The following is a 9,505-nucleotide window of genomic DNA, read 5'->3' on the forward strand; positions in this document are numbered from 1 at the left end:
TTGGAATGAACTCTTCTTTAAAGGTTTTGTAGAACTCGGCTGAGAACCTATCTGGTCCCGGACTTTTGTTTGTTCGTAGGTTTTTGATGAATTCTATTTCATTACTTCAAACTGATCTATTTAAATTGTGTATGTCCTTCTGGTTAAGTTTAGGTAAATCGTAGGTCTCTAGAAACCTTTTGGTGTCTTTAAGATTTTCTGATTTGTTGGAGTATAGATTTTCAAAATAGCTTCTAATTTTGTTTTGTATTTCAATAGTATCTGTTGTGATATTTTCTTGTTTATTCCAAATTTTAGTAATTTGAGTTTTCTCTCTCCTGCTCTTTGTTAGTGTGGCTAAGGGTTTATCAACTTTGTTTATTTTTTTGAAGAACCAACATTTATTTTGTTAATTCTTTCAATTTTTTTCTTTTGTTTCAATTTCATTGATTTCAGCTCTGATTTTAACTATTTCCTGTCTTCTAATACTTTTGGTGTTGCTCAATTTCTGTTCTTCAATTTCTAGGGCTTTGAGTTGTAGTGTTAGGTCGTTTATTTGTTGATTTTTTCTTCTTTTGTTGAATATGCTCCATGAAATAAATCTTCCTCTAAGTACTGCTTTCATAGTGTCCCAGAGATTTTGAATGATATGTCTTTGTTCTTGTTTACTTCTAAAAATATTTTTACTTTCCTCCTGATATTTTCTGTTATCCATTCATCATACAGTAGCAAACTTTTTAATCTCCAGGTTTTGTAGTATTTTCTGTTTTTTTTTTTCTGTCATTTACTTCTAATTTCAATCCATTATTATCTGAAAGAATACAAAGTAATATCTCTATCTTCTTCTATTTGCTAACATTAACTTTATTGCATAATATATGGTCTATTTTAGAGAAGGATCCATGTGCTGCTGAGAAGAAAGTGTATTCCCTCTTTTGGCTGGTATATTCTATATATGTCTGTTAAGTCTAAATTGTTGATTGTGTTATTGAGATCTACGGTTTTGTTATTCAATTTTTGTTTGGAAGATCTGTCCAGTGGTGACAGAGGTGTGTTAAAATCAAGTAGTATTATTGTGTTGTTGTCTATATGATTTCTGGAGTTGAGAAGGATTTGTTTGACATACATGGATGAACCAATGTTTGGGGCATAGATATTTATGATTGTTATGTCTTGCTGATTTATGCTTCCCTTAAGCAGTGTGAAATGTCCTTCTTTTTCCCTTCTGACTAGTTTTGGCTTGAAGTCCACATTATCTTAAATGAGAATGGATACTCCAGCTTCTTTGCTGTGTCCATGTGCATGATATTTTTTTTTTCCCCATCCTTTCACCTTTAGTCTGTGGGTATGTCTATGAGTCTCTTGCAGGTAGCAAATTGTTGGATCTTTCTTTTTAATTCAACCTGCCAGTTTATGTCTTTTGATTGATTAGTTCAGGTCACTAACTTTCAGGGTTATTATTGAGATATGATTTGTATTCCCAGTCATTTGGCTCATTTTTGTTTTTTGACATGAATTGGTTTCTCCTTTATTTGGCTGTTCCTTTAGGCTAGTTCCTCCCTTTGCTGATTTACATCATTGTTTTTCATCTCTTCCTCATGGAATAGTTTGCTGAGAATGTTCTGTAATGCTGGCTTTCTTTTTGAAAATTTTTTTAGCTTTTGTTTATCATGGAAGGATCTTATTTAGTTATCAAATCTGAAAGTAAGTTTTGCTGGGTATAAGATTCTTGGTTGGCATCCATTTCTTTCAGGGCTTGATAAATGTTGTTCCGGGCCCTTCTAGCTTTTAGAGTCTGGATTGAAAAATCTTCTGATATTCTTATTGGTTTCCCCCTGAATGTAATTTGATTCTTTTCTCTCACAACCTTTCTAAATTCTGTCTTTATTTTGTATGTTAGGTATTTTCATTATAATGTGCCTTGGTGTGAATCTGTTGTAATTTTGTATATTTGGAGTCCTATAAGCCTCTTGTACTTGATTATCCATTTTATTCTTCAGGTTTGGGAAATTTTCTGATATTATTTCATTGAATAGGTTGTTTATTCCTTTGGTTTGTTTCTCTGTGCCTTCCTCAATTCCAATAATTCTTAAATTTGGTCTTTTCATGATATCCCATAATTCTTGTAGATTCTGTTAATGATTTCTTACCATTTTCTCTGTTTGGTCTACTTTGTTTTCAAGATTAAATATTTTGGCTTCAATGTCTGAGGTTCTGTCTTCCAGGTGTTCTATCCTATTGATTATGCTTTCTATGGAGTTTTTAAGTTGGTTTATTGTTTCCTTTATTTCAAGAAATTCTGTTTGTTTTTTTTCAGTATCTCTAACTCTTTCTTGGAATGGTCTTTTGCTTACTGTATTTGATCTTTTAACTGTTGATTGCTGTGATCATTCAATGCCTGCATTTGTTCTTTCATCTCATCATTCAAGGCCTCCATTTGCTCTTTCATCTCCTCATGTGCTTCCATGATGCTTTTAATTTTGTACATTCTGAACTCCCTTTCTGACATTTCTTCCACCATGCTGTCATTGGGTTTTATTGATATAGCTTCTAGGCTTGTTTGGTATATTTTCTTCCCTGTTTACACATATTGTTCAGGTATCAGTGGGACTAAGATATTGCAGATTTCCTCTATTGTCTTATAGTCGACCCTGCTTCGAGAAGCTGCCTGCAGAACAGATCTTCCTCTGGAGGGAGCCGGACTGTGCATGGAATGGGGAGCCTGGTTGTTTGTGGAAACCTCTCGCTGCCTATCCCTGCTGCAAGAAGTTGCTTGCAGTCTGGACCCACCACTGGTTCCTGGGGTGTGGGCTAGCTGTGTGAGGAAAGCTTCTCGCTGGGCTATCCTGGTCTGAGAAGCTGCCTGTGGAACAGGTCTTCCACTGGAGGGAGCCTAGCTGTTTGCAGAAGCCTCTCGTTGCCCAGCCCTGCTCCAAGAATCTGTCTAGGGTCCGGGTCTGCTGCCCATGTCAAGCCTCGCCCAGTGGGAGAGACTCACCCAGTGGCTGTGAGTTAGTCCCAAGTCTTTCAATACCTCCTCTTCTTGAATGCTGAGTTCTGGAGGGACATGAGATGCAGTCACCCTCTAGGACCAAGATATTCCACCATCTTGGTCCTCATACCTCTGAAGTTATATTAAAAACCTTTGCTTTTTCTTTTAAATGTCTATGTGGGACTCTGCACAGGCTTTACTCTCCTGTCAGGTGTTTGAGAACAAGTTGGTCAAAACTGACATTTGTCCTATATACTCTTAAATATCAATTGAGATTCCTCAGAGATCACTCTTGGAGAAGAGTCACACAAAATTGGACATATACCTTATTGAAAACAGGTTACTTTAGCTATAAAACATCAAATGCACGAGTAAATACCAATCAAATTTATTATTTCCATACAAATGCAAGGCTTGTGTTATGTCTAATTGTACTTTGGAGAATACCAACAAGGCAAAGTGATCTTTGAAGACTTTTTACATTTGATTAAGTTTAACTGTTAAGGTAGAATTTACAATACAGAGTGCATGGTGACAATAATCACAGTTCTACATGGATTAAAAAAATCAAAAGATAGCCTTAAATCTCTTATACATTTAGAAAACAATGTTAATGATCATAAATTGACTTAGTCAAAGCAAGCAGATATAAGACAGTTCTTCAAATGACAGTATGACCTTTCTATGTCACATACAATGTACAAAGAAAGAACTTATGGGTATCTTGCCAGTAAGCTTATATAAACTTTCATTTTATATTTTTTTACAGAAAACTTAGACAAGGCTTAGAGAGATGGAGTTCTCAGATGCATATATGGTATATATGCATATATATATATATATATATATATATATATATATACCATGTCACATAAATTTAGGGTGTCTACTATATTGTTATAAACTAAGTAACAGTTGTTTGTTTAACCATTTATAGATTCTGCAACTATCTCAGACATTTAGTTGTATGAGAAACTGTTATAGCACGAATTGCTTTACCCCAGTAATGAATATTCTCTGGCAAAATGGGGTCCCTTGTTAGATCTTGAAAAGGGAGAATATTTCTGTCCCAATTCAGAAACTGAGAGTTCTGAAATGTACTGCCACATCCTTTTTGGACAGCAACCTCCAACCTCCATGAAAAATGGCATTGGAAGGCAGGGCAGAGGCCAGGTTCTCTTTGACAAATTTTTACAGGCTAGTCAGACTATCTGGGATCCCCCTCAGTTTAGGTGTAGTGTGCTTGACTTCAATGAGATGATCTGCAACTTCCTGGGGCCAAACAGAGTTTTAGCATCTTCAAATTAGTTCTTGATGCTTCAGACCCCTTTTATGCATCTGCACAAATACCTGTACATAAAGAATCTCTTTCATATACTTTAACCCTGGCAGACCAACTTAATGTCAAGATTGTATAATAATCCAGAAAAAGCATTTAAAGTCCAGATTGTTTAACAGTAAACCCTCTTTCTCTTAGACAGGTTTATCCCTATAGGATCAAATTCCAGATTTTGTTAGACTAAACTATCATTCACTAGACATGCTTGTACCTATATGCACAGAAAAGAGGGGATCACCAAAACTAGGGCTAACATATGGGAACCATTTAAACAGACAAACTTGCATGAACACATTGTTTTTTCTTTTACTTTAACTTGGACATTATCAACTCCAATTGAAAGATTGTACAATAATCTAGGAAGCAATTTAAAAATCAGATTATTGAGGCTCTTCCCATGGGGCAATCCAAGATGGCGGACTAGAGGTGGACTGCATCCCCAGTCACTCCAGAACCCAGGAGTTAAGAAGGGGAGGCATTGAGAGACTCGGACCTAAATAGAGCCACGGGTGAGTCTGCACACTGGGTAAATATCGGCCTGGGTGGCAGGCCCAGATAGAGGTGGCTTATCGGAGCAGGGCAGGGTAGCTAGAGTCTTCCACAGGCAGCCCTGCGCACTCCAGTGCTGGGCCCCGCCCACACAGCCAGCTTCTCCAGGTTCTCAGAGCAGGCCCCCTACTGAGCCTTTCTGATCAGAACAAGCTCCAAGTCCTGGAGCCAGCGCGGCACACTCGGGCCCTCAAGTGGCTTCAGGGACCAGGACAGGGCAGCCAGCGACCTCCCCAATCAGCCTGGACCCCTGCGGTGGGAGGTGCCCTTCAAGGCTAGCTTCTCGGAACAGACCGCCCAGTGAGAGCTTTTCTACATAGAGACAGCCACAAGTCCCTGAGCCAACGGAAAGCTTCAATTCGCAAGCAGCCTCTGGGATCAGGGCAGGGCAGCCAGAGACTTCTCCAGGCAGTTCTGCCCACTGCGGCCGCAGGCTCTTTCCACAGGGTGATCCAAGATGGCGACATAGAGGGTGACTGCATCTCCAGTCGCTCCAGAATCCAGGACTCAAAAAGGGGAGGCATTGAGAGAATTGGACAAAAATAGAGTCACGGGGTGAGTCTCCCCCACTGGGTGAAACTTGCCCTGGGTGGCAGGCACAGATAGGGGTGGCTTATCATAGCAGGGTAGGGCTGCTAGAGTCTTCCCAAGGTAGCTGTCCACACTCTGGCGGTGGATTCCCCCCACACGGCCAGCTGCACGGTGCGGGCCCCCAGTGAAAGCCTTTCTGCACAGAGCCAGCTCCAAGCCCTAGAACCAGTAGGGGCTAGGGGCAGCTTTCTTTGGAAGCACTGCATTATCAAGTTCCTCCAAGACTTCAGGCTACTGAAGGCTGGGAGTTGATACACTGGAAATCTACCAGGACACTATAAGCCAACAGAGGAAATCTGCAATAATTCAGATTCCCACTGACATCTAACCATTATGAGAAAACAAGGAAAGAAAATGTCCCAAACAAACCTAGATACTACATCAATAAAACCCAATGTCAGCACAGCAGAAGAAATGTCTGAAAGGGAGTTCAGAATGTACACAATTAAAACAATCAGAGAAGCAAATGAGGAGATGAAAGAGCAAATGCAGGCATTGAAGGAGGAGATGAAAGAGCAAATGCAGGCATTAAATGATCGCACCAATCAACAGGTAAAGGACCAAATACGGGAAGCAAGAGATCATTTCAATAAAGAGAGATACTGAAAAAAAAAAAACTGAAATACTTGAAATGAAGGAAACAATAAACCAACTTAAAAACTCCATAGAAAGCATAACCAATAGGGTAGAACACCTGGAAGACAGAACCTCAGACATTGAAGACAAAATATTTAATCTTGAAAACAAAGTTGGCCAAACAGAGAAGATGGTAAGAAATCATGAACAGAATCTACAAGAATTATGGGATATCATGAAAAGACCAATTTTAAGAATTATTGGGATTGAGGAAGGCTTAGAGAAACAAACCAAAGGAATGAACAATCTATTCAAAGAAATAATATCAGAAAATTTCCCAAATCTGAAGAACAAAACAGAAAACCAAGTACGAGAGGCTTATAGAACTCCAAATATACAAAATTACAACAGACCCACACCAAGGCATATTATTATGAAAATACCTAACATACAAAGTAAAGACAGAATTTAAAAGGACACGAGAGAAAAAGAATCAAATTACATTCAGGGGGAAACCAATAAGAATATCAGCAGATTTTTCAATCCAGACCCTAAAAGCTAGAAGGACCTGGAACAACATTTATCAAGCCCTGAAAGAAAATGGATGCCAACCAAGAATCTTATACCCAGCAAAACTTACCTTCAAATTTGATGATGAAATAAGATCCTTCCATGATAAACAAAAGCTAAAGAAATTTACAAAAAGAAAGCCAGCATTACAGAACATTCTCAGCAAAATATTCCATGAGGAAGAGATGAAAAGCAAAGATGCAAATCAGCAACAGGAGGCGCTAGCCTAAAGGAATAGTCAAATAAAGAGAAACCAAATCATGTCAAAAGACAAATATGAGTCAAATGACTGGGAATACAAATCATGTCACAATAATAACCCTGAATATTACTGGCCTGAACTCATCAATCAAAAGACATAGACTGGCTGACTGGATTAAAAAGAAAAATCCAACAATATGCTTCCTGCAAGAGACTCATCTCATAGAAAGAGATACCCATAGACTAAACGTGAAAGGATGGGGAAAAACATACTATGCACATGGACACAGCAAAAAGCTGGAGTTTCCATCCTCATTTCAGGTAATGTGGACTTCAAGTCAAAACTACTCAGAAGGGATAAAGAAGGACACTCCATGCTGCTTAAGGGAAGCATGAATCAGCAAGACATAACAATCATAAATATCTATGCCCCAAACATTGGCTCATCCACGTACATCAAACAAATCCTTCTCAATTCCAGAAATCAAATAGACCACAACGCAATAATACTAGGCAATTTTAACACACATCTCTCACCACTGGATAGATCCTCCAAACAAAAATTGAATAAAGAAACCATAGATCTAAACAACACAATCAACAATTTAGACTTAACAGACATATATAGAATATACCATCCAACAAAGAACGAATACACTTTCTTCTCAGCAGCACATGGATCCTTCTCTAAAATAGACCATATTTTATGCCACAAAGCTACTGTTAGCAAATACAAGAAGATAGAGATACTACCTTGTACTCTATCAGATCATAATGGATTGAAATTAGAAATAAATGACAAAATAAAAAACAGAAATTTCTCCAATACCTGGAGATTAAATAATACACTATTAGATGATGAATGGATAACATAAGACATCAGGAGGGAAATAAAAAAATTCTTAGAAGTAAATGAGAACAAAGACACATCATATCAAAATCTCTGGGACACTATGAAAGCAGTACTTAGAGGAAAATTTATTTCATGGGACGCATTCAAAAAAAGAAGTAGAAATCAACAAATAAATGACTTAACACTACAGCTCAAAGCCCTAGAAAAAGAAGAGCAGACCAGTACCAAAAGTAGTAGAAGACAGGAAATAGTTAAAATCAGAGCCAAAATCAATGAAATCAAAACAAAAGAAACAATTGGAAAAAATAACAAAATAAACAGTTGGTTCTTTGAAAAAATAAACAAAATTGATAATCCCTCAGCCACACTAACAAAGAGAAAGAGGGAGAAAACTCAAATTACTAAAATTCGGAATGAACAAGGAAACATCACAACAGACACGACTGAAATACAAAACATAATTAGAAGCTGTTTTGAAAATCTATACTCCAACAAAACAGAAAACCTCAAAGACATCATCAAATTTCTAGAGACATATGAATTACCTAAACTGAATGGGAAGGACATACACAACTTAAATAAACCAATTTCAAGCAATGAAATAGAAGAGGTCATCAAAAGCCTACCAACAAAGGAAAGTCCAGGACCAGATGGGTTCTCAGCTGAGTTCTACAAAACCTTTAAAGAAGAGCTCATTCCAATACTCCTCAAAGTATTCCATGAAATAGAAGAGGAGGGAACCCTCCCAAACTCATTCTATGAAGCCAATATCACCCTGATACCTAAACCAGACAGAGACACATCGAGGAAAGAAAATTTCAGACCAATATCCTTAATGAACATCGACGCAAAAGTTCTCAACAAAATTTTAGCAAGTCGCATACAAATATAAATTAAAAAGATAGTGCACCATGATCAAGTGGATTTTATCCCAGGGATGCAAGGTTGGTTCAACATTCGGAAATCAATAAATGTCATTCACCATATCAACCGACTTAAAGTTAAGAATCACATGATTATTTCAATAGATGCAGAAAAAGCATAAAATACAATAAAATACAGCACCTCTTCATGCTCAAAACACTAGAAAAAATTGGGTTAGTGGGAATATTCCTTAACATTATAAAGGCAATCTACGCTAAGCCCATGGCCAATATAATTCTAAATGGTGAAAAACTGAAAGTGTTCCCCCTAAAAACTGGAACAAGGCAGGGATGCCCTCTTTCACCACTTCTATTCAACATCGTCCTTGAGACTCTAGCCAGAGCAATTAGACAAACCAAAGAAATTAAAGGGATAGGAATTGGAAAAGAAGAACTCAAACTATCCCTGTTCGCTGATGACATGATTATATATTTAGAGGAACCTGGAAATTTTTAGAAACTTTTAGAACTCATAAGTGAATTCAGTAAAGTAGCAGGCTACAAGATCAATGCTCATAAATCCAATGCATTTTTATACATAAGTGATGAATCCTCAGAAAGAGAAGTTAGGAAAACTACCCCATTCACAATAGCTTCAAAAAAAATAAAATATTTGGGAATCAATCTCACAAAAGAGGTGAAAGACCTCTACAATGAGAACTACAGAACACTAAAGAATGAAATTAAAGAAAACCTTAGAAGTTGGAAAGATCTCTCATGATCCTGGAGAGGCAGAATTAATATTGTCAAAATGGCCATACTACCTAAAGTGCTATACAGATTCAAGGCAATTCCAATTCAAATCCCAATGATGTACCTTGCAGAAATAGAGCAAGCAATTATGAAATTCATCTGCAAGAATAAAAAACCTAGAATAGCTAAAGCAATCCTAAGTAGCAAGAACGAAGCAGGGGTATTGCAATACCAGATTT

This window comes from Sciurus carolinensis, unplaced genomic scaffold, assembly GCF_902686445.1.
Source record: "Sciurus carolinensis unplaced genomic scaffold, mSciCar1.2, whole genome shotgun sequence".
NCBI lineage: Eukaryota > Metazoa > Chordata > Mammalia > Rodentia > Sciuridae > Sciurus > Sciurus carolinensis.